The sequence below is a fragment of the Leopardus geoffroyi genome, chromosome A3 (assembly GCF_018350155.1).
Source record: "Leopardus geoffroyi isolate Oge1 chromosome A3, O.geoffroyi_Oge1_pat1.0, whole genome shotgun sequence".
Taxonomy (NCBI): Eukaryota; Metazoa; Chordata; class Mammalia; order Carnivora; family Felidae; genus Leopardus; species Leopardus geoffroyi.
In genome coordinates, this window is record NC_059336.1 from 68,661,208 (window position 1) to 68,684,774 (window position 23,567).

Genomic DNA, 23,567 nt, shown 5'->3' on the forward strand with positions numbered 1-23,567 from the left:
GGCTTTTATCTGATATGTATAATGGTGTTTATGACTAAAAAGGAATTAATGTCATTACTTTTCTCAACTCACTATAATCTAGACACCTAGCCATACCTTAGAGTTCCCAGTGTTGGTATGTGAGAAATCACTTAATTCCAAATCCCAGTTCCTATGTATTATGTATCCAAAAAATGCCTTCCTAGAGAGACTGACAGAGGGGTTTATTACAGTTCAAATCATTCTAACCTTAAGCTATCCCCCTCTTTTTTTATAACCACATTTTAGTCAGGAAATCTGTATTTTAGACCTAAAGATGTTACTAACTAATTGTGTGCACTAGGGAAATCACTTATACTCTTTGCACATTTTTATTCATAGGTAAATTTATAAGATTGGGGTCTTTGGTTATGGATAGATTGAGATAAATCATGGTCTGGGAGAGCTAACACATGCTTCTATACTGAACTTTCACTGGGTACATATATCCTTTCTTAGAGTTGCCTTTATACTTTTGGTATGAGTGGGCCTTTTGCCAACACAGTTTACAATGTCTGACTCCTAAATGCTAGTTTCATCTTTGCTTCACTCCTCCTACTCTATGTGTTAGTCAGAGTTCCTTCTTCCTCTGTACTTCCAAAACATATTTCATAAACCTCTATTATAGCATTTAACACATTTTACCCTAGTTACAAGATGATGTGGTCCTTGGGACACAGAGTTTAATTATATTTAATGAACATCCCAAACATACAGACTGTGTCTGACACCAACTCTTATTTGATAAATGTATAAGAATTCTTCAAGCAAAGGAACCAGATAGATCATGGTGTCTTCAGCTGGAAGAGAAGTGGCTAGCTTAGTTCATCCTGAACTCTGAATGAAACTGAAAGTCTACATATGTGTCACAGTGTACAGAATGGCTCAGGACTCTACATGTGGCTCAGGACTCTACAAATGGCTTCCAGAGAAGCTTCATTGGGAAGTTCTATTTAATTAAATGGTGAGGCAGGATCACCAACAATGAAATCCTAGAGGACAGCCAGTCTATCCACTTTGAAGCAATACTTACTGAAGCATAACTCTTCTGGGTAGGGCAGATGGGGAGATGGATGATAACAGAATACCTAAACAACTGCTGGCTGACAGGCTCAAAGGCAGCAGGAAGGATGCTTTATTAAGTGCCTGCCACAGCACAATTACAAACAGGGCAGAACGACTGTGCATACAAAGAGCAATGACAGCAAGCTGGCTTACCTAGGGAAGGCCTGAAAGGCACTAAGAAAAAGCCCAAAATGAGATCTACCAGGCTAAACAAAGGCAGCCTTGACATGCACATGCTATTTTGAGATCATTCTTTTCTTGATCATTGCTACAAGACCCTAGGTGGTAGATGGATACCTCCTTGTATCAATGCATTGTGCATTGTTGTGTGTATATCAGGCTGCTAATAAATGTTTACGCATGATGATATACTTATCTGTTTTATAACCCCCATATAAATAGATAATAAACTTCATAGTGTTATTTTCATATGAACAATGGCATACTGAATAGATATGCCATGTGAAATGTAAACTGTGAAACAGATTTAAGAAATATATTACAACCTTCCAATTCTTGATTATTTCATCAATTAGAATTTTATTTACCAATAAACTGAAATAATATGAACTCACTTCTTCTCATAAATATTCTCATATATGTCAGGTATATTTTGGCTATAACTGGAAATCTAGTTACAAGGACTTAGTTCTTTAGATAATTATTTGTAATTAAATATCATTCTCACTATAAAATGAATTCTGGTTAATCAAAATATTAGTCAATCTTCCTTTTATTTATTTTTTTAGCGTTCATTCATTCTTGAAAGACAGGGAGACAGAGCATGAGTGGGGGAGGGGCAGAGAGAGAGACACACACAGAATCCGAAGCAGGCTCCAGCCTCTGAGCCCTTAGGGCAGAGCCTGACACGGGGCTAGCCCCACAAACCGTGAGATCATGACCTCAGCCAAAGTCAAACACCCAACCAACTGAGCCACCAAGGCATTCCTCAATCTTCCTTTTAGAGAGAATTTATAATGATGATAATGGAAACATCTTTAAAATACTAATTATAATTATAACAATAAGATCAATACAGAAATAAACACAGTCAAATCATTTAATAGATCTCGAGCATCTGCCATAGCCAAAAGACTGCACAAATGCAGGAAAAATGTAAAAATATCAATACATGACCTCAATGTTTAGTAGGGAAGAAAAAGCTGGAGTTACAAATAACAGTGATACAAGGTAGAATGAGGTACACGTGATAAGAGCTATGACAGTTTGCTAAGTTAATAGTGTATCAAGTTACAGTGACTATGTGAAGTAGTATAATTAGGAATTAGGTAACCATTCCTAGTTAAGCATTTGTTTCCAAAGCAATACACAAGACTGTGGGATGAGACTTGAAAATATGAGACTTACTCTCATCCTTCAGAGACAAATTTATCTTGCAAGGCCCATTTTAATAAATAGAATCCCCAGGAAGTAGTCTTGATGCTCTAAAATTCTGGAAAATAGTAGACAGATGCTCTGTTTAGAATCTAAGCAATATTTATTGAATATTACTTAACCCAGGAATTATACTAATTTCCAGAGTATTAACTCTGAATCTCACCCCATATAAAGTAGTTTAGCAGAAAAATGAATACAATGCCATTTAACACAGGAAGTAACAAATATGTAAAACTTGATACCCTGACTAGCTATGAAATGAAAATATTAATAAATATAAAAAGGGACTTGACCTAATATACTAGAGCAGAATACTGTACCAGCATATGGCAAAAGAATGAGATTTCACTCAGGGATCACTGCTTATCATTATCTCCCCTTTCTTTGTATCTCAAACCACACTTTGTGAAGGAAAATACCACCCAGTGCTAATACACCTGCTCTTTGATTCTAAGGATCCAGGGAAGTTCAGCATTAAAAATCAAATAGGCAACATTTCCTTTTTGTTATTTTCAAAGAAAGGGTGACAATTCTACCTCTTCCTAAGAGCTACTCAGCTGCAGATAAAGACCGTTTCAGACCAGGGGATAATAATTACCACTTCTAATCTTTTGACAGCCCAGCCTGCAGCTAAAATGACTGGCAGAACTCACTTTTTGGCTGCAAGGTAGGAGGTTCTCATACCAGTCTATACTCAAGCTGTTCTACATGACAACCCAAGATCTGGAAGCAACCTGGAAACTATATTCAATAAGGCAGATGTTTTTCTGTCTGATCTGAAACACTCAAAATCTTCAAAATACTATGAAATTAACAAAGTTTTCCCCCATCTTCCCATGTCAGGATCATTTTGTAGACTTGCTGTAAATACTGGTTCCTAGGTTCCATCTGATTTCTACTAAATCAGGCATTCTAAAGGGGGAGACCAGGAAGCTGAAATTAATCTGCTTCATATGTATAAATTTGGGACTCACGCATCTAAGTTGGGGGATGTGCCATGGAAAGATCAAAAACATCCAGAAAATAATTGGAAAATTCAAATAGTGTTGTCAACTAAGAATGTCAAAAATCATATGCCAATAACAAGCAGTTATCATTTCCTGAGTATTACTATATGTACAACATTGTTCATATAGAAATGACCCTCTAATTACATTGCAGATAAACTAAATTGGAAAGGGCTCCTTAAGAGACTCATGATTATGAAATAGAAACACTGCCACAATGAAGGAACATAATAGATGGTTTCCACACATAAATATGGTTAATTACTGCATCAGAGCCTTGGAGCCTGTGAGGATGAAAAGAAAATCTAACAATAATCCAGGATTTCACACAAGCTGCCTTCTGACACAACCAGAGCTCACCTGCCGGCCCCATCTCTGTCTCCTCAAGATCTTACTTTTTATATCTATTCTGAAATCATCACCTTCTACAAGTGGCATCTGACTATTGCCTGCTGGGATTTTGTGGTCGATTCATAAAGAGTATATGGAGAACTGTATTGTAAAACTTACAGGGTTTATAAGCTACTTTTGAAAAGTAAGAAATTCAGACTATTTCAAACTATCCAGGAATAAATTTCCCTTATGATACTCTGAGAAACAGGGAATGGAAACAAGTGAACATCTCATCACATCTCAGCAAAGCTCCACTAGGTAAATGCTTTCTGTACAACGCCCTTGTGAGAAGACCCTGTGCACATGAACTTGTCCTTAAATTTAGGATCTGAAAAGGGGTAAATGATATACTTAGGTAGGACTAGCTATAAAAATGAGACAGAATAAGGGCGCGTGGGTGGCTCAGTCAGTTAAGCATCCGATTTCAGCTCAGGTTATGATCTCATGGTCCATGAGTTTGAGCCCCGCGTCGGGCTCTGTGCTGACATCTCAGAGCCTGCAGCCTGTTTCAGATTCTGTGTCTCCCTCTTTCTCTCTCCTTCCCCACTCATGCTCTGTCTCTCTCTTCTCAAAAATAAATAAACGTTAAAAAAAGAATTAAAAAAATGAGACAGAATACATTCACCCTGAAATTTCAAATAAACACTGCATACATATATTTTTGTTCTTCATAAGGAATAAAGAGAAAAAGGAAAACAGCAACATGGAAAATGTAAAAAATTTTATAATAAAAAAATGAAGGAAGTTGTATAGGATAAGCATACTGGAGAACATGATCTACAAGAAACCAAAGACAATTTTATATATGCTTTGCATTCTTAATGAAATTTAGGAAAAAATTCAGTCTAGTAAATAATACACAAAATCTTATATTAAGATGTTTTCAGAATTAAGAAAATAATGCAGGAAAGCCAAAAGCACCAAAGGAGACTTAAAACTCTGTATTATGTATATTACAAAGAAATTTCTTTATTAGAGAAACTTAAATGAATAAGGAAAAATTTAATCTTTCAATAGTGAAAGAAAACTTAAGAAATGTACCTGTTGTGGGTCACCTCAGTCTTTGAGAGATCAATTATCCCAAAGAAAAATAAGAAAAAGATAAGTACAAGGTATAATGAGAAGCTTTACCTTGCTGCATTATCATGATATGCTGTAGACTAGGAGTCAGAAAAATAAGTCCAAATCTGGTCTGACACCTATTTTTATAAGTAAGGTTTTATTAAAACAGTGGTTCACTTATTCATTTAACTGTTGTCTATGGCTGCATGTATAATACACTAGCAGAGCTGAGTAGTTGTGATACAGACGATATGGACCACAAAGCCTAAAATATTTACTATCTAGGGGCACCTGGTTGGGTCAGTCGGTTAAGCGCGGACTTCAGCTCAGGTTATGACCTCACGGCTCATGAGTTGGAGCCCTGCTTCAGGCTCCGTGCTGACAGCTCAGATCCTGGAGCCTGCTTCAGATTCTCTCTCTCTGTTTCTCTCTGTCTCTCTCTCTCTCCCTTCCTCCCTCCCTCTTCGGCTCATGCTCTGTTTTGCTCTCTCAGAAATAAACATTAAAAAGAATTAAAATATTTACTATCTATTTCTTCACAGAAAATGCTTGCTGACTCTTCCCCTATACCACTGGATAAATAGAAATGTTAGTAAAGTAGCAGATTCTGAGTTTTCCTAACTTTTAGATGTCACTCTGTCATATACGTGTCTTACAAAAGCATTGAAGGTGTTTACTACCCACTGCCACCAAATCTAATCAGCATATCACCAATATGGTGGTGAGAAAAATGTCCTTCTGGATATTAACAAAGATCCTGTTGAAATTGACCATCACATAGAGTGGGAGAGTTGGCATAGTTCTGAGGTAAAAAAATAAATAAAGACAAATTGCTGTTTATGACAGTTAAAAGACTGTTTCAGGTAGGTTTTTTTTTTTCCTAATTGGTATAGAGGATATGTGCATTTGACAGATGAGAAAGGCAGCTTCAATTGGTGACACTTTTAAATTAAGTTTATGATAACCTATTGTGACTCTTCTATACTGGTCAAATGGGCATATTCAATGAAGCTGTTTGAGGAATCACTGCCATCTGCATCGTTTTTGATGAAAATTCTTCCTGGGATATAAATAGTTCTGATGTAAAAAGAGATAATTGTGATGGATTACTTCCAGAGGATGATGTCAGCAAGATGCTGATGAAGAAAGCCCAGACCCTCCTTCCACCCACAGAAATACAGACTTAACAATACATGGACTAATTCCCTGGAGAAATGGAGAAAACATGTTAAGAAGCTCCTGTAACCCAGGTGAGCATGAAACCAGAGACATCAAAGCATGGTGATCTGCAAGAAAATTCCCAGTACCTGGTTCTACCCTGGAGATGGAAAGAGAAGACTAAAACATGTACCCAATATTTTGACCTGTGTGGAGGCAGGGAGGGGGCTACCCAAAGTACTGGCTTCTGTATTGCCTGAATCTAAGCACTGACGGACAGAAAGTCATGTTGGGGGCTACTAAGAATAAAGTTGATGGTTTGGATTAGGACTCATTTACTAGCCATAATCTTAGCGTAGAATGAAAAGAAGAAAACTCCTGCTTCTTCCTGGGAAATGAAGGGCTTGAAACATGAGTCCAACATTCTATCTTTACAGGGAGCTTGCCAAGGGACTGGTTTCTGTCATGACTGTTTCAGAGCACTAAGGGGACCCTACATACTCTAGATGCCTGGGAGCCACTGAGAATTGATGCTGCTCAAATGTTCCTAAATCAACAAACTTGAAAACACCAACAAGGCATAGTCTAAAAAGGTAATTGACAAAGTAATCCCATTACAATAGCATCAAAAATAATAAAATACCTAGGAGTGAACTTATGAAGGAGATGAGAGACTTATACACTGAAAACTATAAAATGTTGCTCAAATTGAAGAAGACACAAATAAATAGTAATACATCCTGTGTTCATGGATTCGAAGACTAAATATTGCTAAAAATATCCATAGTACTCAGACTGATGTATAGGTTCAATGTAAGCTCTATCAAATCCCAATGGCATTTTTGAAGAAATAGAAAAAATGATCCTAAAGTTCATATAGAAACACAAAACACCTTGAATATCCAAAACAATACTGAAAAAGAAAAAAAGCTGGAAGCCTCATGCTTCTTGACTGGAAAACATATTACAGAGTTACAATAATCAAAACAATATTGTACTGATATAAAATGGACACATAAACTGATGGAAAAGAATAGTGATCCCCAAAACAACCCCACTCATATATAGTCAAATGCTGTTTAACAGGACAGAACACTGGGGAAAGAATAGTATCTTCAATAATTGGTGCTGGAAAAATTAAGTATCTACATGCAAGAGCACAAAATTGGGGCCTAATCTTACCACATACATAAAATTCAACTCAATATAAATTAAAGAGTTAACATAAGACCTGAAACTATAAAACTACTACAATAAAACATAGAAAAAAAGCTTCATAATATTGGTTTGGCAAGATTTCTTCAATAGGACACCAAAAGCACAGGTAACAAAAATACAAATAGACAAGTGGGACTACATAGAACCAAAAAAGCTTTTGTACAGCAAAGGAAATAATCAAAAGAGTGAATGGCAACCTGTGGAATGGGAGAAAATATCCACAATACATATATCTGATAATGGGTTAATATTCAAAATATCTAAGGAACTCCCACAAGTCAATAGCAAAATAATAGTTTTCTTTACTTAAAAATAGGCAAAGGACTTGAATAGACATTTCTCTAAAGAAAACAAACAAAAAAGAACAACAGCTATATGAAAAGATGCTGAATATCACTAATCATCAGGGAAGTGCAAATCGAAACTACAAAGAGATATTATCTCAATGAGATATTATTAAAAAAACAGAAAATAACAAACATTAGCAAGGATGTGGAGAAATCAGAACTCTTGAGTACTGTTGGTAGGAATTTAAAATGGTGTAGCCACTATGGAAAATAGTCTGGAAATTCCTCCAATAATTCAAAACAGAGGTACTATATGATCCAGCAATTGCATTTGTTGGCATTTGTCCAAACAAACTGAAGTCAAGATCTTGAAGAGATATTTGCACTCCCATATTAATTGCAGCGTTATTCACAATAGCAAAGGGGTGGAAACACCTAAATGTCCATCAAAATAAAAGAATAAACAGATTACACACACACACACACACACACACACACACACACACACACACACACACAATGGGTTATTATTGTGTCTTGTAAAAGAAGGAAATCCTGTCATAAGCTACAACATGGGGAAACCATGAGGACATTATACTAAGTGAAGTCAGTCACAGGAGGACATACTATGCATAATTGTACTTATACAAATATCTAAAATAATCAAACTCATAGGAGCAGAAAGTAGAATGGTGGTTGCCAGGGACTGAGGTGGAGGGGAAACAGAATCGTTCTTCAGTGGATATAGAGTGTTAGTCATGCAAAATGAAAAAGTTCTAGGGGGTAGGGGTGCCTGGATGTCTTAGTTGCTTAAGCATCTGACTCTTGATCTTGGCTCAGGTCTTGATCTCAGGGTCTTGATCTCAAGCCCCGTGAGTGTGGAGCCTACTTAAAAAAAATGTTCTGGAGTTTTGCTTTGTAACAATGTGCATACAGTTAGCAATGCTATAATGTGCACTTAAAATTTTGTTGAGAAGAGAATTCATGTTACGTGTTTTTTACCACAATTTTTTTCAAGTGGATCTCACAGTTCCCAGTTCTGCTGAATATTGTCACTGGTTACCTGTGGGGAGCTGCATGGTGTGATATGAGGGGGGAATCAAGACTACAGTGAAAGGTATTTTTATTTTTACTCTCTATATAATGATGTTTTTTTAAATATGCAAAAATAATCATGTATCTGTTCATGTATTATTTTGTAATATGTAAATAAAAGAACATGGATCTCAGTTTAAAGAAAAAGAGAGATGTATTACTTCCAGAGTATTTTACTTGCCCCTTCTAGGATAGTAGACTTTATTCTTTGGGTGAGTGAGATAATGTAAGGATCCTCCTCATGGATGAGTATGTTTTGGATGCATCCAGAAATTGAGGAAATGACCCTTAGGTGCTTTTGCACACTCACTGGGTCCACTGTATAATGGTTTTAGGCCAAAATTTTGCTTATCTCACTTCCATAAATGTCCTCTCTGTGGGTAGGCCAGAAAATATTTCACTTTTCCAAGGTTTATCTCAGTTCGAAATTACCATCTATCCTGGAAAAGTCTGTTTCCCTCTTTCTGGGATATAGTCAGTGTGATGAATAATTGCAGATGAATAATTAGCAGAAGAATAGAAAGAAAATTACTGGCTATACCTATGGAAACAAGATCAGGCTGCCTCTTTGGGCACAACATTCCAGGTATACAAATTGGCTCAGGTTTGAAAATTGGATGAGAGGCTATGAAAGCAAAACTATAGAACAAAACTGTTCTCTTTCCACCAGAGTTATATTTTTTGTTTATATGAATCATGCAGGATTACATTTGTTAATTTTCTAGTGTTAAACCAGTTTTCATTACTAGAATAAACTCAACTTGGTCATACATTATTAGACTTCTCATATCTTAGAACTATTTTCTTCTATGTTCACAAGTAAAATTGGTATGTCATTTTTTTTGTTGTTGTTGTTCACAAAATGTTCTTCTTAGGTTTGGTACCAAGGTAATACCAGCCTCATTATATGAATAGAGTAGTTTCCTTTTTTCTTCCAGGAGAGATTGCATAGATTTTTTTTCTTTAAATATTTTGACAGAACTCTGGGGAATTTACCTCTGGCTTAACTTTTCTGTGCACAAATATTTTTGACTAATTCATTTTTTCTAATATCTATAGGTCTATGAAGTTTTCTATTTTTTGAATTACTATCAGTGATGTTAATTTTTATAAGAATTTGGTCCATTGCATTTGAGTTTGAAATTTACTGGAATGACATTTTTCATAACATGCTCTTATTACTGCTTCATATGTGCAACATCTGTTGTCTAAATATTAACTTCTGATTTTTGGTCTTGTCTTCTGTGTTTTAATTCAATTTTACCAGAGGTTTGTCATTATTATAAGTCATTTATAAGAAACAATTTTGACTTATGTATTTAATATATGTCTCTTATTGTTTTTATTATTTCCTTTCTTCTACTTTCTCTGTATTTATTTTGGATGTCTGAACAGTTATTGGGAAATATATAAATACCTCTATTTTTAACTATTCTATTGCTAACATTTACAAATTTGTGTAACACAGATGGTACCCAGAAGAGCAATGCTAAAAGAAAAAAAAATACCAAGCAATCCAAAATGTGTGGCTGTCTTTTTGTGATTGTTGGAAATCAGCAAGGGGAGGCAAGCTGCACGGTAGCAAACCTTTGTTATACAGACAAATGTTTCATTACACTGCTGCTTAAGATACTTTGAAAAGCAGACTTGAAAAATTATAGACCTGCAAGTTATAGAGCTTATAACTATAGAATTGATGTGAAAACCTCAGAATATAGGTCTGTTAGTTTCTTTTTGTTGATTTTTTTAAAGTTCTACCAGTGACAGTACAACGTAGGCTAGTTAGAACAGGTTCCTCTGAAAAGGTAGAGTTTGTAGCAGATAAGACTGTAGCCTCACGTTTTGCCAAACAGTTCCTACCAAGAGTTTTCAGCCAGACAATGAAAACGAGCTCAGGGGCAAAACTGAGATTCAGATGTGGAGCGCTGAGTCCATTCAAGTTTGAGAGGAAAAAAAGCCAGTAAATTAAAGACCAGTATGTTTAAGTATAAAAAATATCTTTTTATGACATTTTTACTTACGATTACCTGCAGACAGAATTGACTAGAAGCCTACTAAAAATTGTATTTCCAAAGAAACAAACCACCTACAGAAGCTTATTATTTTCCTAACCTTAAAGCAGAACCCTATCTTGAACCTGCAATCATGATGTGGACTAAACTAGCTTCTAAAAAAATACTTTTCAATATTTTCATTATGAAGGATAAGGACAAGGAAAGTGTCATAAAGGACTAAACCAAGGACCATAATCACAAATATCCAGAGGGCATTATAATGAGCTACTTGGGTTATCCAAGGAACTTAATTCAGTACAAGACAAGATTTTTCTCCACTTTTGCCCAGTGAGATTTGATGGTTGTGATCATTCAGTAACTGCTATGAATTTCCCATGCTTTCTTTCAAAAAAAAAAAAACAGTTTTAATCAGTTTTAAATTCTTGTTTCACCATTTTATATTGGCATAGAGGAGAGAAAAAGACATTTCCTCTATGTTTTAATATCCTAAGCATGATGAGCCACATCAAGAAGAATGGTCTTCTTTGGGATATTCACTCCCCCTAAAAGGGAAACATTTCCAAAGTTGCATCCAGGTCAGAGTCCATCTCTGGGTAGGTAATATTTGGCCCTCTCCATCAGGTCTTGATGTGGCTCCTTGTGTTGTGGTTTGATGTGTAGGAAGAAAGGAATTGAACCTATAGGGGAGAGACAAGTGGTGGGCAACTTGGTTTTTTGTGGGGGTTTTGTTGTTGCTGTTGGTGTGTGTGTGTGCGTGTGTGTGTGTGTGTGTGTGTGTGTGTGTGTGTGTGTTTAGGGGAGAGACAAGATTGAGAGCAGATCATCACATACCCATTCTACCCTTCTTCTATAGAACTTGAGTGAGGCCTATGGCCGCACAGCTATAAAGACAATTTCCAGTCTCCCCTGCATCAAATGTGCCTGTGTCCTCGCCAATGGATTACAAGTTGAGGTAATCAGAACTTCTTTTAAAAGAAGCATCATGCCTGCCCCTTTCCCTTTTCCATTACCTTTTGCTTCTGGTTGGCTGAATGTAAATGGCTTAGCAAGAGCTGAAGAGAAGTTATGTAATATTGGCAGATATATAATGACCTAAATAAAGGGTCTTGGTCTTTGCTACAATGAAACCACCATATAAGCCCTAGGCCATTTATTTTTTGGATTACTATGTAAGAGATATACAAACTTTTACTTGGGCCTATATTATCAGAAATGAATTTATTCAGTGACTAGTATAATGCTAATGGCAGTAATTATGATTTCTGTGTTTATGTAACTAAAATGTTTACCATTCTTTCTTGCACAAAAAGATTTAGCATCTTTTTGTTTAAATTTAGAACAGCACTGGAAGCTGGTGATGAAGAGGAGCCCTTCTCCCTTTTGATGTGAAACAGATACAATGTCAAAGAAAAAAAAAACAGACACCACACAAACAAAACAAAACAAAAAAAACCCAAAACCAAGATTACTCCTTATAGAAATTGATCTGTCCACTGCATTTCTTTCCCTGGCATTAATAGTTCACCAATATTATTTGAGGCTATATTTCAGTGGTTATTGTAGTTTTGTTTTCTCCCTTATCTCCCTGAATTTAGTAAAATCTTTGCTCTACATGGTACTGATATGATAAATCACATTATACTCAAGCTCTCTGGAAATGAAACGGCTTGCCTTTAAGATATCAAATTCTACAGCAAAGCCCTTCCCCCATCTACCACTAACCTTTTGGCTTTCCTCAGTCTTTGACTAGTTGGAAATAATATTTCTCTGGTGCTGACACTGCAGAGGATACAGAAATTCAAACTGCATGAAGGTTGATAAAAATGAATTTTATCAGGAAAGTGAGAAAGTGTTCATATAAATGAACTTTAGATAGCTATAGAGAGATAATCTGGGTATTTAGCTGAGAGATGAATACTTAGATTACTATACTACAGCAGAAGAAAATTCATTTTTTCTTCTTGGATTTTGTATTACATGTAGAATTTCAAAACTCTTGACCTCCAAAGAACTTCCAAATGCATCTTAATACCTCATGATTTTATTTGGCTTATTTTCTACTTCCAAGAACATTTGTACTCTTTAGGAAGATAAAAAACTGAGTTACAAGGCATGTACAAGGTCATATTTTGAGCCACTAGTGGAACTTGGACTGAATTTTTGAACACTTTCTCAAACCAGTTGAACTCAATTTTCACTGCATTGTACATGCCAAAAATTTTTCTATACTGTACAGGAAAAATTATTTTTCTTATCTTGTTTTTAGTTGGTGTGTTTCCCCCCACCCCTACACAGTCTAACCTTTGGCATCCCATTTCTTGCCCTTAGGTTGTATGTGTGCACTACACAGCTTATCACATTTAAGGTACATGCACATGGTGAGTTCAAATCACTGAAGCTTACTGAGCATGTCAGTGTGAAATGCTGCAAAAGAGGAAAGACACCAAGACATTATTCCTGATGCTGGTGAGCCCAGATGTGTCCTCTAGATGTCCTACAGATGTTACCTAATAACTTTAAGAGGCTATTTGTGGTGATAATTGTGATAAATTAAATGTGATCAATTAATATTTTGATTAATTCAATTCTATTTAAATGAAATGAAAACTCATTTTATAGCCAATCATCCTGGTACAGATCGGATGGTATTAAGGCATTAATTCTCTTTTTTTGAGCAGTTAGCAACACACCTTCCATTTCCTTGCTATCATACTTTTCCAGCATTTGGCTACTCTTAACAAAAAGCATAAAAGGCTTCTCCATTCTTTTCCCAAATTAAACCTTCCTTCTTCATACATCAAAGAAAAGAGAGTTCAAATTCTTTTCCAGCTCTTTTATTAATGCTTGAGCAAAGATATATGTTTTCACAAGCACCAGTTAAACCAGAAAGAGAAGAATTTCCCAGTTGATTCAGTGGATCCATCAATCAATGCTGTAAACTTTTTCAAATTTATGGTATGTTAAAATAATTACAATTATAATTATTATTAAAGAAGGCTCTCTGAGACCAATTTTATGCTTTATTCATTATCTATCCTTGTCTCTCCCACAAGCATTCACCCACTATTTAGAAGACCTACTTCTATGCTCCTCTGCTCTATTTGTAACTAATAATAATTAATTATAAAATATTTTGCTACTGATGAGCTAAATCAAAATCATCACTTCCTCTTTCCTGAATCTAGCCTGCTTGTATTTAAATTACTCTCTTGCTGCCTTTCAAATGACTTGAGGCTGGAAAACTTTTCAATGTTCTCTATTCATTTATAATATATATGTATACAAATGACTAATACATGTAATACATATGTAAGATACATATGTAATACAGATATAATACATGTAATATATATAGGTATGCTTCTATCTCTCCACTCCCCCTCCCTACTCTTTGTTCTGGTATTATACTAATTTTATGAAATTCTTTATCTTCCTTGTTTGTTGAGGTACCTTAATTGGGGGGGGGGGGCCTTGTTATGCTGACACTGTGCAAAGCTATAGTTAAAAATATGTAAACATCCTGCATGATTGAAATACACAAGGTTCAACTCCTTTTTTTTCCTCCTCTTAGAAAGATAACTATTGATAAGGCCCTGTAAATCCTTAATTTAATTCCTTTCCCCGTTGGAACTTCCATACCCTTACTTCCATCCCTATTGGGACTTCCTTTGTTTTTTTTTTTTCCTGTTGGGACTTCCAAATTATTTTGCTCACCTCTGATTTCTCCCCTACTCTAGTCCATCATCCAAGTCCTTAAAAGTGATTTCTAAATATAGATTTGATCATGTTACTACCCTACTCGAACCCAGCCTTACAGTGTTATTCAAAGTCCATCATGATTTGATGGCAGCCTACCTTATCAGCCTCATCCTTGCCACTTTCATCTGTTAGGTTTGCATTGTGCAAACTTCTCCATTTGTAGGGCACTTTTCTTCAAAAAGAAAATCTGGGAGTCTATTGAACTAATGAGGAACCAATAGGAACAAAACCCAATAAGTTTTTATTCTAAAACTAATAAATTGATGCTCTGGTTTCTCCTCAAATCGCATAAATCTTTCGCCTTTTACTAAAACTAATAAATTGACTCTTTCCTCCTCTTATCAGTGCCTATTTAAAAAATAAAATAAATATGAGAAGTATGCTGAATTTTAGGATATCTCCAGTACTATAAATTTGACTTGGACAGGATTTTCTAGATCAACTATTTAAAATACCATAGATATATATAAAGATAATTATTTCCATCTTGAAAATTGTGTTCAACAATGTGTTGGTTTTTAATTCTATTTTAAAATTATAATAAAATTGCCCATGTTAGATGCTATTATTCAAGGAACCATACATGTGCGCATGCACGTGCACACACACACACACATGCACACACACACATTTATCAATGCTTTGTTTCCCCAATTACTTCCAAAGTTATTCAACTGTGACTACATTAGATTAGACAATTAACTTGCAAATACCTCATTTGGCACAAATGCTTTAAGAATGTTATTATTCAGAGCTATTTTTGTTTCTCTATTTCTCTAGAGTTTGGAATTACCCATAGCTTTAAAATTACTAGGTTTTTGGATACATTTTGAATTTAAAAGCCACCTGTAATATTGCGTTAGTCCCCTTTGTTTCCCAGTGTCACGTAGAAAAAGGTGCTCAAATGACACTTCTGGAAGGCAAGTGAATTCACTGTAATGCAGACATATACCAACAAATCAGCTTTCCATTAAATGACTGTTTACTGTATTTAAGGCAATAAGAATGGTAGAAAGAACAATGTTGCCAACCAGGTACCAAATCCATGTTGTCTAGAGAAAAGTAGACTCATACATATGCAAAGAACACCTAGCACATGCCATGTAAATGACAAAATTACTTACACATGAACACTACGATAATAATGGTAATAAAAATGATGATTAATATTTATTGAGCATTTACTATATGCTAGGATCTGTGCTAAACTCTTCCAGACATTTTATCATTGAATCTTCACAAAAATTCTATAAGGCATGAACTACTACTATACATTTTACAGAATGAGAAGGATTTAAAGAGTTTTATATACACTTAGTTTTACCCAAATGGTAAGGGGTAGAAGTAGAACAGGTTTTTCTGAGTTTATAACTTTCTAATACTCTAAAATGGACAGTTTACCCTATTAGGGGCATCACTAAGATGGTAGAATTAAATGATGAATAAAATCCAATATATTCCCTACAAAATAGAATTTAAAATATTTTCTATGTTACAGCACGATGAAGACAAAATTCTGTAATTGAGCTCATAGGAAGACATAGATTTCCCCAGGAATTAGAGTTCACCTCTGGATAGAATTAGCAGCAGCCAAGCATATTTCTACAATGTTTTGAAGCTTTGATATATTGAGCTATCTACAGCATAAACATTGGTAAATTTAGTGTGGCATATGCTGGATATTTCAAGTTTTAAAATTCCAGCCTAGATGATTTAACAGGATTAAAAAAAAACACTGTTCTCTAATATTGCAGAAGTTACCATGGTATATTTCAAGTCACAGTTTGAAAACAGCATCAGCATACATGATCATATTACTAATTGAGTCCATAGCAAATATGGAAACAGGTGCACACATAAAGATCTACTTTGATAATTGAAATTTATTTTGAATAAGCAGTAAACAATATATCTTAAGTTGTCATTACTAAGACATTCAAATGAAAGGAGATTCATGAATGATTATGCAAATTTCAAAGCCACATTCAAAATGCAGTTTAACAGCAATGTGCAAAACATAAAAAGATTCTGTTTCTTGTTTTCTTAGCTGACTTAATCTACTTGTATTTCTACTTCAGAAATCTAATATTTAAAGAGGAAGAAATTGTCAATTTAGTTGTCATTGGCACAGATATAGCTATGGGAAATTCCTATAAATATTTTTAGTCAATTAGGATTGGCCGGGAAGTTTGAAAATTCATTATACAAGCAGAACAATTCATAGGGGAAAAAAAAAAACAAAGAAAATGGATTTTCAAACAATGAAACAGTATATAAATTAAAGTGATAAAACAAAGGAAGATGAGATTCATTCATTCATTAACCATTCACTCAATAGGTTTTTATTAATAATTTACTGTGCAATTTGCGGCACCTGGGTGGCTCAGTTGGTTAAGCATCGGACTTTTACCCAGGTCATGATCTCGTGGTTCATGAGTTTCAGCCTCGCTTCTCAGCACAGAGCCTGCTTCAGATCCTCTGTCCACTACCCCCTCTGGCCCTCCCCTGCTCTCTCTCCCCCCTCCTTTTTCTCTCTCTCAAAAATAGACATTTTATAAAAGAAAATGTTACTGTGCAAGATATATCAATAGACAATGACCTCTGCCCTCATGGCACTTTCTAATAAGAAGTACAGAAATGATAAGACTAATAGTCCAATTCATTTTTAACTATAGCTATGATAAATGCTCAAAGGGGACATTAGCATGAACTCCAAGCGTAATAAAAGAGCTTGAATTAGTGAAGGACAGAAGAAAAGGGAGATGTGGCAGGCACACCAAGATAAATTCATTAATGAAGCAGCATTTGGGGCTGAGATCTGAACTAACTAGGTCAACCAACTAGCAAAGGAAATAAAAAAAATTCAGATAATTTTGTGTTGTGATTGTTCAGCATTTATGTGAATTTCTCTATCAAAACTTTTCATAGTATAGTAAGGTAGTTGTTGCAGAACTGAGTGTGATTTATGTTAGAGTAATGTTCAAGAAATATGCTTTATTTGGAAGCAAAAGTACATGATGGTTAAGTTTACTCTAGAATCACACAGCCACAATTTGACTCCTTGCTCCACACTTCCTTCTACTCTTTGTGAAATTGGGCAAGTTTCTTCAGCTTTCCAAGTAATAAATAGCTAAAAAATTGGGATAATAACATTGCCTTTATTATAGTCTTGATATGAGGTTTCCCTGAGATGATAAACATCCACCATATCCCTGGTACAAAGTAATTATTCAATATATCTTGGCTATTATTATAAGCAGAAAAAAGATTGAAAATAAATGTCAAAGAGGACTTATAAGATTACAGGTGTTATTCCACAAGTAACAGGAAGCCATTGAAGTTTTCTGAAAAATTACTTAAGCATACACATTAAATTGTTAGTGACAATCTATAGCTTATATAGTGTTCCCAAACTCATTATTTAATTTAATCCTCATTAATCTTGAATGATGATATTTTGATTGACATTTTACAGTTTAACAAACTAGAATTCAAAGCACTTAAATGACTTGCCCGAAAGCTCATAAGGACTTAATAGCTATGATTCACAACTTCAAGCCAAGAATAGTGTAGGTTTTACCATGACACAGCTGGCAGATGATTTTAAAAGACACTGTAAACAGGTTACACAGAAAAACCAAGGGACACCATTATTTTGGTTATTCTGAACTGGACGTGGAAAACTTTTATTATTTGGAATGTTGTTGGGAAGAACATAGATATCTGATAAATGTTTAAGAAGCTGGAAACTTTGATGTTGGCCCCATCTTTGCCACTTCACTTTGCAACAAGTCACAAATCATTTAACCTCTGCTGTTGTAGGGTCCCTCATTTAAGAAAAGAAAAAAAAATCATCCCATTTCTTGGGATTTCCTAATGGCTCAAATGAGACACACTCCTCCCCCCAAATGCCCCAACAAACAAAACAGAAAAATCAAAAGAAAAACATACATGTATTGCCACTTTAATAACAAAGGTCTCCATTCTTACCTGGAACTTAAAGTCTCAGAGGAAAAGTAAAGTCAGAGTCACTGAAATGCAAAGAGATAGTGGCCACTCTGATTGTTTTCCATTTCCTTACACTGCCCACCAGAAATTTTTGGGTGCTCTGTCTCTTCCAGTTTGAACTGTGAACATGCAGACTTGTCGTAGTTTGCTATATATGTCATACGTACTGAGGGACATTTTTCCAAGTCTCCCTCTCTATCCAGATGTTAACGAATTGTTGCCTTTATGGCTTTGCTTTCTGTGTCCCATCGTGCTTCAAGACATATAATTTTTTAATTTTTATTTATTTTTGAGACAGAGAGAGACACAGAGCATGAGTGGGGGAGAGGCAGAGAGAGGGAGACACAGAATCCGAAGCAGGCTCTGGGCTTTGAGCTGTCAGCACAGAGCCTGACGTGGGGGTCGAACTCACGAACCGTGAGATCATGACCTGAGCTGAAGTCAGATGCTTAACTGACTGAGCCACCCAGGTGCCCCGTGGCATATAATCTTCTTTTATAAAGAAGGAAGAGTAAAAGTCAAAGATCCTGATGTATTCTTCTCATCTTCTTTTATTGTTCTCAAGGTCTCTGAGGCAGTTTTTTAGGGAGGCAAAGGGGTTGGAACTTCCTACTCATTCTCTTCTTTTTCTATTCTGACCTTATAGTCTCTTCCTCTTCTAATTATCCCCAACTGAATTTTATACCTTATTACATCTTATAGAAAATTTGAAGATTTCTGAAAATGTCCTTAGATATAATGCCATGCATACTAGAAATTTCCTTAGTGAAACTCATGTTTTTGGAGAGTTTAATATGGTAACATATTGTAAAACTTTATAAAACTACCACTTAAAAAATTGGACTCTCACCTACAGAACTTTTGTAAAAGCTAGTATCTGAAATAATCTAATTGCTTGAAAGAATAACTTGCATTAAGAATTCCCCCTTTCCTAGAGTAGATACTCTGATATAGTCCTACACATGGTTATAAGAAAATAATGTAAAGATTTTTCATGTAACAAGAGGTTTGCAGAGTGGTGAGGTGACAGACTGAAATATGTTATAGCTTGGTTTTGTTGGAGGGTCAGAGACAACATTGTGTTTTATATACATCAGAGAAAATTTGGGCCATAAGATAATATCTGTATTATAGAAAAGCAGTCAGCATATAAAAGAATTTTACTATTCTACAAAGGTAGCTTTGATTTATAACAATTAATGTTCTTTGCCACAACAGCTTAGAAACTTAGACTACTAGAATAAGCATTTGAACTACCCAGTCCAATATCCTTATTTTACACAGGAGAATGCTGAACCCAGAAGAGAGGTGAAATGGTTAATTAAGGTCATACTGCTAGTTAGAGGCTCCAACTACAACCCCAACATACTGATCCTGGTGAGGTACACTATGTTACACTTCATTTTTTTTTCTGTGTGCTCCATGTTTTGTTCACCTCAAAAGAGAAAGACTCTGCCTGAGATTGACTTGTCAGGTATAGGCAAGAACAAAGCAAGAATCCAGCCTACTTCTCAACACATGAGTCAATTTCAAGAAAATTGATATATGCTGACAAACAATACTATTAAGGAAGGGGTGTTTTCTGGGCCAAAGAAATGACCTTCACACAGGTGGAAGTAGTAGCAGTGTTGAATGCCCTGTATGATGGAGGAGCAAATGAATTATATATAAAGATAGTTCAAATTGATTACGGCAGCAAGAGACTAGTCAAGGACATTCACAGGCAACTTTACTAAAACATTTCTCCATCCGTCCTCAAGAACATATTCCAAATCCTTGGCCTGGAAGAAAACAGCATCTGGACTGAGAACTCCTAAACCATCATACTTTGTCAGAGAACAATTCCACTGCTACTAAAAGCCCCCAAAATTTAAAAACTTAAAAACTAGGTAAATATGCTAAATAGAGTTCATGTGACATTACTATGAAATACAGGCAGTGCAGATGATGAATGCAGGGCGAGATTACAGTTTGCAAATCTGAATAATAAATGATTCTTCACATTAAGCTAAGCAAAGAAGAGAGAAAGCCAATGACCAACTGAAGAAGGCTTCCCAGAAGAATGTAGGAGAGAAATATGCTGGGTGTAATTGCCAAGTTTTACCTCAGAAGCTGAAGGGCACTGGGCAGTGACTGTGAATAAAGAGTGAGATGCTATTTTAGAATTTGCTCCTGGGAGAGAATACTAGCTGTAATGTGGAGGGCTGTATTCACAAATATAAAAAACATGGAATGTGTTAAGTTATACTGATGTGAAACCCTAAGAATAAACTCCAAAGATGACCTGGAATGATTGCCCTGAATGCTTATATTTTCTTTCACTGTATACAGACATCTCATCCCTAAAGCAAATGAAAAGTAATCACCGTAAAGCTTATGAAGTAATGTGGTGTGATCAAAAGTCACTCTGCTGCCTCACTGTACTCACATAAATGTTCTCACTGAAGTGAAATTTCTTACAAGTTGTTTTTTTTTTTTTTTTTTTTTTGAGAAGAGGGAGGGACAGAGGGAGAGAGAGAATTTTAAGCAGGTTCCATACCCAGCACAGAGCCTGACACGGGGCTTGATCTAACAACTGTGAGATCATGACCTGAGCCGAAATCAAGAGTCAGATGCTTAACCGATTGAAGGTTAAGCCAAGGTTCTCCAAAGCAAAGTTTTTCATCCCCCTCATCAGATGGTCATCAATGATCTCTGAGGCCCATTTTATGTTTATATTATCACAAGTAAAATGACTCAATAAGTAATGGAGGGAGAAGAAACAGGTGAAGAGTAAAGACCACGTGTGATGATAGATGAGCAAATAAATCACCAAGGCAACTGAGAAAAGACACATGTGTAAGTCCTAAAAGAAGCCAAGAATGCAAGGGCTTTACTTTTCCCCAAGGAAGTGCACAGTTTCTATCCACCACCAAACCTTCAGTGGAGTTTTCACTGTTTGGGAAATGGCAGTAACTATACTCTGGTAAAACCACCTTTCTGATCATGGTGTCTCCATGAGCAAACAAGACAGGAGAACCTGCATTGAAAAACACATTTAAGAAGCTAGCAATCCAGAAACCATCATGTAGATATAAGGAAACAAGTTATATGAGATTGAGATGAATGTATTAGTTGATTTGGTGAAACACAAGGTCTTTTCCATAAAAGATAAACAGGCTATGGGGTTATTTAAGGCACCCCATGGCCATGGGTGGGAGGCTAACATTATTTAGGTTAGGCTACTCACTCTATGAAAATGTATTCAAAAGTCTGACTGTAACCTTAGGAAATGGTTTTGCATGACTGGAATATGCTTACGAGACTCACCAATGACTGTTTTATTTGGCCAAGAAATGTGGACACAAAGATGAATAATAACTGCCCTCTCTATAAGGTGCTCAGAATATTTATGCCCTTGTTTTTTCATAATCATTCATTAATAATCCCCTTACCCTTTGTCACATAATGAAATGAATCTCCTGCTTCCTTCAATTAAACATATGCAAGTATTCAGAATATTTCTGAGAATTTTGACAGATGTTTATTATTATTTTTTTGTAGAAGCAGAAGATTAATGTTGGAGCAGCTAACCAGAGGCTTCAGGCAGACTTGGTTTTATAGAGAATATACAAGTAAATTTTTCAGTGTTACATTTGCAAATGATCACGTATCCCTTGTAGGAGGGGGAATCCAGATGACAAAGTTTGTCTTAAGGCCAATAAGCCAGGTTAAATTGAGAGAAAGACACAGAGTCCATTCTCTTAAGACATGGGTTTAGAGAAGAGGCTGAAAAAAAGTAGAGAAGCCAAAGAAACTACTTTACTATGAGCTCTACAGAATAACGGTTTCAGTTTCATGAAGAAAGGTCTATGAATTGCATCTTTTCCCTCTTTCCAGAATTCAAACCCAAATGAAGATGATGCAAGGGGGAGACAGAGACTTAAAAACAAACAATTAATACAAAAAAACCTTTATTATGGACTAGACCTGGAATGGAAGACCAGATATCTAGGTGTAGCCAAAGGGCCTTACTGAGGCTTTTTTCATTAATTAGGCAGACTGACCCAACCAACTTCTGGATCCATGGGACCACAGCATGATACCTTTTCAGGGTTAGTCCACTTGCTGCATCTCAGAGACCAGAAAGCAGCCTCAGAGATAATTTGTCAGGGACTGTGCCACACAATCCCACTTCCTTCTGCCAAACTCACTTATGAGATAATTTACTTCTCTTCTCCAAAGGAGAGAAAATGCATTGAGAGCAAGGAGGGTGGAGCTGGGTGTGTTATGCTTTCCTTCCCAAGAAAAAGTGGTAAGTTTGGAACACATGGTTTCCCAACGATACAGAGAATATAAGGAATCAGCAGCTGAGTAGCTAGAAATGAGGGAGATAATGGAGATAATGCTCTTAGCAGACTTTATCCTCCCTGCATTTGGTATAAATAACCATGGTACATTTTTTTTTTATCCCCAGACATGGCCTGGAAGTATTCACCTAAGGCCCACAGAATCCTGGAGTACATGCTTGATATTAATAAAATGTAAAGGTGGGACACCTGGGTGGCTCAGTAGTTGAGCTTCTGATTCTTGGTTTCAGCTCAGGTCGTGGTCTTGAGGTTTGTGAGTTAAAGCCCTGCATTGGGCTCTGTGCTGGCAGTGTGGAACCTACCTGGGATTCTCTCTCTCTCCTCTCCTTCTGCCCCTCCCCCACTCATATGCACTCTCTCTTTCTCTTTCTCTCAAAAATAAATAAAAACTTTAAAAATAAATAAAATGTAAAGCTATGTTTCAAATATTTTTATTCCTGTATGTAGATAATTACATGCAATTGGACAAACATTATAATCAATTTTATGGTATATAGATTACTAGGTTAATTAGAATATCAATTATCCTGAATGTATCCCCACCCCATGTCCGCCATTTGAATCAATGAGAGGTATTTGACTAAATGAATATTTCTTTGTAAAGATCCACTGTGTTCAAGGCATGTCTTGATAAAAGACATAAAAAAATGAATTAGACACATTCCTTGCCCTGAAAAGTTCTTATCACATAGAAGTTACAGTCATGTAGCTAATTAGGTGCAGCACAACAATAAT

At 35.8% G+C, this 23,567-nt stretch overlaps 1 long non-coding RNA gene across 2 annotated transcripts in view; it reads left to right on the forward strand.

Annotated features, from left to right (window-relative positions):
* LOC123579693 overlaps positions 1-12,123 on the forward strand; it is a 28,583-nt gene extending 16,460 nt beyond the window's left edge. Inside the window, exons 1-4 of one of the 2 annotated variants that reach the window (XR_006702898.1) lie at positions 6,548-6,694; positions 8,625-8,723; positions 11,570-11,668; positions 12,054-12,123. This is a non-coding gene — a long non-coding RNA (uncharacterized LOC123579693). Of the gene's footprint in view, positions 1-6,547; positions 6,695-8,624; positions 8,724-11,569; positions 11,669-12,053 lie in introns of those variants that run through there. The other variant, XR_006702899.1, reaches the window with a different exon arrangement.
* Positions 12,124-23,567: the final 11,444 nt, after the last annotated feature.